The sequence below is a fragment of the Saccopteryx leptura genome, chromosome 3 (genome assembly GCF_036850995.1).
Source record: "Saccopteryx leptura isolate mSacLep1 chromosome 3, mSacLep1_pri_phased_curated, whole genome shotgun sequence".
In the NCBI taxonomy this organism is placed as follows: domain Eukaryota; kingdom Metazoa; phylum Chordata; class Mammalia; order Chiroptera; family Emballonuridae; genus Saccopteryx; species Saccopteryx leptura.
In genome coordinates, this window is record NC_089505.1 from 136,397,957 (window position 1) to 136,405,583 (window position 7,627).

Consider the following 7,627-nt stretch of genomic DNA (forward strand, 5'->3'; position numbering starts at 1 on the left):
AGCTCTGCTCCAGTCCCTCTCTCTCAGAACTGGAAGCTCTTCCCCTTTAGGCCATTCCAACAAGTCTCCAAGAACCTACATTTCAAAAACAACATTCTTTTAAGTAGGTGCAGGAAGCTTAGACCTTACCAAACATAATGCAGGAAGTCCTGGCTACCCTCCCCTCTCCTACCTCTACAGTTTCCTCCTCCCCCAGAAAGGGAGGAAAAATGATATCTCATCTTTTTGTTATGATTTTACAGCAACTGGAAGTAATTGGATTTGTCATTTTAGGTTGCTAGCCATACAGTCAATCAGGGCAAGATGAGAACACTTAATCGTGAAGTTCTCATTACTGTGAAAGATTCTGTTTCCTTAAGAAACAACAATAAAAAACAGTACTTCTCATAGCTCTAAATTCTACAGAGAATTTTTCTTATTTAAAAAAACAAAATCAGCAGTATTAAGATGTGTAGGTTCTGGCCTACATAAAGTCCAGAATTAAGTGAAATCCTGGTGTCAGTGACCCTGTACCTGGGCTCAGTTTGGTATAGAGCATGGGACCCAAATATGTTGGAAGTAAGGAGAGGACTAATTAAGTGGTAGAAATCATATTGTGGAAGCACTTGTTGGCATATAAAAAAGATATATTAAAACTGAACCAAATGCAAATATTTATATTTCACAAGCTCAAAAATCTATACTGTTTACCACTATGGTCTTGGCTGTTACGATTTTTTGATGCTCTTTATACTTTTTCCCTCTGAAATGCATTGGATGGCTCTGGCCAGTTAGTTTAGTGGTAGAGCACCAGCCTGGCGTATGGATGTCCCAGGTTTGATTTCCAGTCAGGGCACACAGGAGAAGTGACCATCTGCTTCTCCATCCCTCCCCTTCTTCTTTTCTCTCTCTTCTCCTCCCACAGCTATGGCTTCATTGGTTCTAGCGAGTTGGCCTTGGGAGCTGAGGATGGCTCCGTGGCCTCTGCCCCAGGCACTAAAAAAATGGCTCTGTTACTGAGCAATGCAGCAACAGCTCCAGATGGGAAGAGCATCAACTCCTAGAGGGCTTGCTGGGTGGATCCCCGGTCAGGGTGCATACAGGAGTCTGTCACTTTGCCTCCCCTCTTTTCACTAGAAAGAAAAGAAGAAGAAGAAGAGGAAGAAATACATTGGACCACATTCCAAATTATCTACCTAACCAAATCTGGGTTCTGCCATAGAGATATGAACTTAGTTTTTCAGCAGTTTATAAATAATTTTTTTTTCTTTTGCCATTATCTCTGACAATGCTGTACTATTCCTCCCACTCAAAAGCCAAGAAAGACAATTCGACTACTTCCTCCTCCAACATACTTACAGGAAAGAATAGAAACAATGTTATCAACTCCAGCTGGGCAGCACAAATGCCAGGAAACTTTTCTTACATTTTTGAATCCTTTATTATTCTCACTGTAGGTGCTTTCCAACAATTTGCTTTTATTTTTCTTGAATTCTGCTCTTGAAACCTTCAATTGTCTAACAGTGGTGGCATTTAATAATCTTTGCCAAGTTTAATTCCAATTCATTTGCTTGGAATGTTTCAGTGACCCTGGAACAAGGTTTTGAAAACCTCCTTGTTGTGTGCAGTGGGGATTTGCTCAGGAAGTATTAGACTCCTTCTAAGTAAAATAATGACTTATTTTCTTTCATTTCAAGATGGAAATGGAAGACAAATAAAAAAATATGACCATCATTTGTGTTCCCACCCCAGGGCAAGTTAAATTTGCAGCATTGCAAGAAGCAGTGTTTGCCTCAGGAAAGTTTGTATATCTCTGATAGTACCTAAAGTCATTTTAGTTGGTAAGCAGGTAAACTTTATTTTAATAATTGTGAATTCATTTAAATAGTATTAGAAGAAGATAACTTTATCAACTTATCATTTTATAGATATTGTTTCAGATTAGGCTGAATAATAATCAAGAAGTCCAAGATAAATAAGAAGTAAATGATAATATGATCGGCATGCAAATAGGGCTATATCCTGAAAATAGTTACATGAACAATGGTGTGTGAGCAGCTATTGTTTAAGAAACATTGCTCAATTAAAACACATAGGTCCTGACCAGGCAGTGGCACAGTGGATAGAGCGTCGGACTGGGATGAGGAAGGACCCAGGTTCGAGACCCTGAGGTCGCCAGCTTGAGCGTGGGCTCATCTGGTTTGAGCAAAAGCTCACCAGCTTGGACCCAAGGTCTCTGGCTAGAGCAAGGGATTACTCAGTCTGCTGAAGGCCCACAGTCAAAGCACATATGAGAAAGCAATCAATGAGCAACTAAGGTGTCGCAACAAAAAACTGATGATTGATGATTCTCATCTCTCTCCATTCCTGTCTGTCTGTCCCTATCTATCCCTCTCTCTGACTCTCTCTCTGTCTCTGTAAAAAACAAAACAAACAAAAAACCACATAGGGATTTGTCTTAAATCAGAACTGCTTGGGATCTCAGTACCTCTCCATATCTCAATGTCTTCATTTGTAACGTAAGGATATTTCCAGCTTATAGTATTGTTGAGAGAAACCAAGCTACTGGATTTAAAGCATGATTTTATAAGGAGCACAGTGTGGGCTCATTAAATGATAGAAATCATTATTTGATTCATCCTGTTTATGGTCATTTATCTTAAGGAAAAATCTTGTTGCCAGAAAGCAAAAAACCAGTTCTGCTGTCCAAAATAGTGTTAGAAAACACTGGTGCCCCTGAGATATAGGGACTCTAATGAATAGGGTGCTGTTTTAGGAATCAAGAGATCTGGCTTTCATCCTGGACTCTCTGTGACAAGTGACTTAATTTACAAAGCAACCATGAAAACAAACAAGCCTTGTGCCTGAAAAAATAATCCATCTCACTCTTTTCTTGATGTGTCTGATTATCATGGGATTGTTTTCAGAATTAGGAGAATAGGACTCAAGTTCAATTCAGGTCATCAAACATTATTTTTCAGGGCTTAATTTGTGTTGGGCACTGTGCTAGTTCTCATATATAAAACTGAATAAGGCATGTCCCTGCATTTTCATTAATTTATTCAATAAATGTTTATGGAGTACCTACTAGGTAATAGAAACTGTGGAAGGCCCAGGGAATCAAACAAAAACAGTGTCCACCCTCATGAAATTTACAGTGTAGGAAAAGTTATAGACAGTGATAAATATTTAAGAACTAGCTCTCTAAAAAATAAATCAAGAAAGGTATGTGTATGTATTAAATTTTACTAACAGATGTGTAGCACACAATTTATAGATAATAACACATATTTAGTTATTAAATCATTATATAGTCTATTGATTCTCACAGAAGAATGTAGTTGAGTTTTGCAGAATTCTTGTAACAATGGATCACATACAGTTCCAACTGACAAATGAATGTGGTTCTTACCTGAATGTTGGTTCATATTTTCAATTAAGTTAGAGTAAGAGAAAAGGAAACAGAAAAGAACATAAGAACTTCACATTTTTTGTTGATGGCTGAGTGATTTCTTGGATGATTGAGATAATAGTTTTTGAATACTGTAAGAATATATCCTCAATTTTTGATACTATTCACACTCTAACCGCTACAGACACAACATATTTTAAAATTTTATTGGCATTATTAATATTTTTCCATGACTTTCTTATTAAGTCTAGACAATAAAAAAATCAGTGTCAATCTGTTATTTTGAACTCTTAAAAATTTCTGTTATAAATACACCTACCATGGCCACTTTTAAGTTACTAATATGATTTCACTAAAAATGGAGTTTGAAAAAGATATATAGCAGCACATTGTTATATACTATTTTGCTAAAACAGGGGTCGGGAACCTATGGCTTGCTAGCCAGATGTGGCTCTTTTGATGGCTGTATCTGGCTCCCAGACAAATCTTTAATAAAAAAAATTATAACGTTAAAAATATAAAACATTCTCATGTATTACAATCCATTCATTTCCTACCGCTCATGTTCATGGTTGTGAGTGGCTGGAGCCAATCACAGCTGTCCTCTGGGACAACACCAAATTTTTATTGGATAATGTGTAACATACACGGGTCGTTGTACGGCTCTCACAGAATTACATTTTAAAATATGTGGCATTCATGGCTCTCTCAGCCAAAAAGATTCCCGACCCCTGCACTAAAACAATGAGGAAGTAATCAGTTTTTAGTATTTATTTTTTATATTTAACAATTTATTTCATTGTAAGTTATAGCTTATATTAAACATTATAAGTTACTTAATATTTAGTAATGGTTTTTTAACAACTTGCTCACAAAATTCTTGAAAATAAAACTGTCTGACTTTGTAAACTAGTATGAACTGGCTTCAGAACTGTTGGAAATGTAATAAGATAATATCTTGAAATATTAATATTTGCACTTTTTCATTTCTTCACCCTCTTGTACTTGATCTTTTTCCAGTAACTCAGAAGTATCCATGTTGCCTTGAGAAGAAGTTATGACCATTATAGTGGGAAATAAACAAACGTCCTGATTGCATGTGATGGCTTGAACACAAACATTTACCATGGATTTCTCCTGAAATCCCAGAAAAGTGACCCCAAAAAAGCATAAACCAAGAAGGACCAAGAGAATGGGAAAGAAAATAACATAGATTTTGAAGCATGGGCCTGAGCAGGCAGTGGAGCAGTGGTTAAAGCATTGGACTGGGACACGGAGGACCCAGGTTCGAAACCCCGAAGTCGTTGGCTTGAGCATGGGCTCATCTGGTTTGAGCAAGGCTCACCAGCTTAAACCCAAGGTCATTGGCTTGAGCAAGGGGTCACTCAGTCTGCTATAGCCCCCTGGTCAAGGCACATATGAGAAAGCAATCAATGAACAACTTAAGTGCCGCAACAAAGAATTGATGCTTCTCGTCTCTCTCCCTTCCTGTCTGTCTCTATCTTTCCCCTCTCTCCGTCTCTGTCACACACAAAAAAAAAGAAAAAGAAATTTTAAGCATGGAAGCAGATGAGTAAGTGAAAACTAATATGCTCATGTAGAGAAAGCTCAAAACTACATTTGAAGATGCTTCTTGATTTGCACTGGGGTTATGTCCTGATAAACCCACTGTAAGTTGAGAATATCGTACTTCAAAAATGCATTTCATACACCTAACTTACCGAACAGCATAGCTTATCCTAGCTTACCTTAAATGTGCTCAGAACACTGACAAACCTACAGTTGGGCAAAATTTTCTCACTACGAGTGAGAGTATTGTACTGCATATTGCTAGCCCGGGAAAATATCAAAGTTCAAAATTTAAAATGCAGTTTCTACTAAATGTGTATTGCTTTCACACCATTGTAAAGTCTAAAAATCATAAGTTAAAACATAAGTAAGTTGAGGACCATCTGTAATAACAAGATAATTCATGTTGTGAAATCCCAAAAGGCTCAAGAATTGTAATATAAAATTAGAGGAAGTCTCTGAGCAAGTAGAATAAAAAATAAATAAAAATTAAAATGTAAAAGAGATGGAAAATAGAAAATCTAAAAATTAAAGACAGTTCAGTATCTAAATAATAACAGTTTCAGAAAGAAAGATTAGAGAAAACCGAGGAGAGGAGATTATCAAAGAAGTAATTCAAGAAAATTTTCTGCAACATAAGGACATGACTTTCCAGAATAAGAGAGCCCACTAACTGCTAGCATGATACATTTAGAAAGACCCACACCAAAGCACTGAGTGGGAATTTTTATTAACTAGGATAAAAAGGAGTTCCTAAACATTTCCAAAGAGAAAAAAAAGAGGCTACAAAGAGCTCAAATTTAGAAGGAACTAACTCCTCCAGAAATGTCCCATGCAGGAAGACAATGGAGCAATATCTCCAGAAATCCATGGAAAATAGTTTCAACCTAGACTACTTTATTCAGCAAAACATTCATTCAAGTGTGAGGCTAGAATAAAGACATTTTCAGATGTTCACGTTTTTAAAGCATGTATGTATCATGTATTTCTCCTCAGGAATTACTGGAAATTGTGCTGCATAAAACAAGAATCCAAAACAAGGAAGGAAGGTTCAGAATTAAGGAAATAGAGGATCCAACACAGGAAAAAGGAGGGAGTCCCCAGGATGAGCATGAAGGAGATTCCAGAGAGATACCCGCACGACATTTCTAGAGAACAATGTATTCGTGTAGGGACCAGGGAGCAGAGGGTTCCACCAAGGCTGTTGCCACAAAATGAATAAAAATAACACATAATCAGAAGTATCTGAACATTATGAGAAGAAATTTATAATTCTGGAAGACTGTTTGAGGATATATTAGTTATATAGAAAATAAGCAAATAGCCTGACCTGTTGTGGCGCAGTGGACAGAGAACATGGACCTGGAACACTGAGGTCGCCAGTTTGAGGCCCTGGGCTTGCCCGGTCAAGGCACATACAACAAGCAGACAATCAACAATTAATATGAAGCCAACTGTGAGTTGATACTTCTTGCTCCTTGCCCCCTGTTTCCTATCTCTGTAAAATCAATAAATAATATCTTTAAAAAATAACCAACTAAGCAAATAATAAAGACAATGGTTAATTCCAGGAGAAACTAAAAGCTGTGCAAGAAAGGCAGTGTAATCATTGTGTGCCGCATGGTCATGTTGATTTAGCCAAAAGTTACAGATAGTGTACTAATACAGGGAAAAGTGGAGGAGAAAAGGAATGTGTGTGAATGTGTGTGTGATGGGGTATGGGGCAGGCAGCGTTATAAAACAACCCAGTCTTCATTCTCCATAGCAGGAAGCCAAAAGATAGGAAACTAAGACATCTTGAAATAGCAGCAATATAAGAATCTCATTTAAGAAAATAGAGGCAAGTACTAGAAGAATATTCTGCTAATATAATGGGAAAAAATGTTGCTTTTCAGAAGTGGGGATTGAGAGTTGAGAAGGAGAAAGAAACAATTACTACTTTTAAAAAAATTATAAGTATCCTAGCATTGTTTGACTTTTAAATCTCTGTACAAAGACAAATTATTGTTTTAATAAAGAAGGAAGAAAAATCTAGCATTCTTTCTCTCTCTCTCTCTCTTTTTCAAATAATCTTTTGAAAATAAAGGGAGTTCAACAAGGAAAGTGATGGTGGTGTGTGAGGGAGAGCCTCAGCCCTAATGATTATTTATATAATACTGGATAGCAGTAATTACTACCTCTGTTACAAAAATAATCACACCTGAAAGTGTTATAAAAGAAAAATATAGGGAAGCATGGATACTTAAAGTAGGGAACTCAGTCTTCTCTGGGGTTCGTGGAGGGTTTCTGTACAAAAGCTACGGGTCAGCCAAAGAGACAGATTATAAGCAGATGATTTTAACAGGAGGTAAGTAGAAATGATAGGAGTAACATAGAGCACATAGAAGGGCTTTAGCCCAGTCTGGATTGGCCAGGAAGGATATCCTAGAGTTAAGAATGGCTCAAGATATGCAGGAGGATAACGAAAGCTGCAGAACCATAATTAAATGTTTCAGAAAGGTTTTGAACTTTTGTATGCTTAGGTTGGAAGTTTCTAGATGAATATTTTGACCCAACAATCAGAATCATATTTGGTTTTACTATTTTAATATCTCTATATAGACCAAATAATAGTACTGTTTTTAAACAGCCTTTATTTAGTTGGGCCTTAATATATACTTTCTTAGT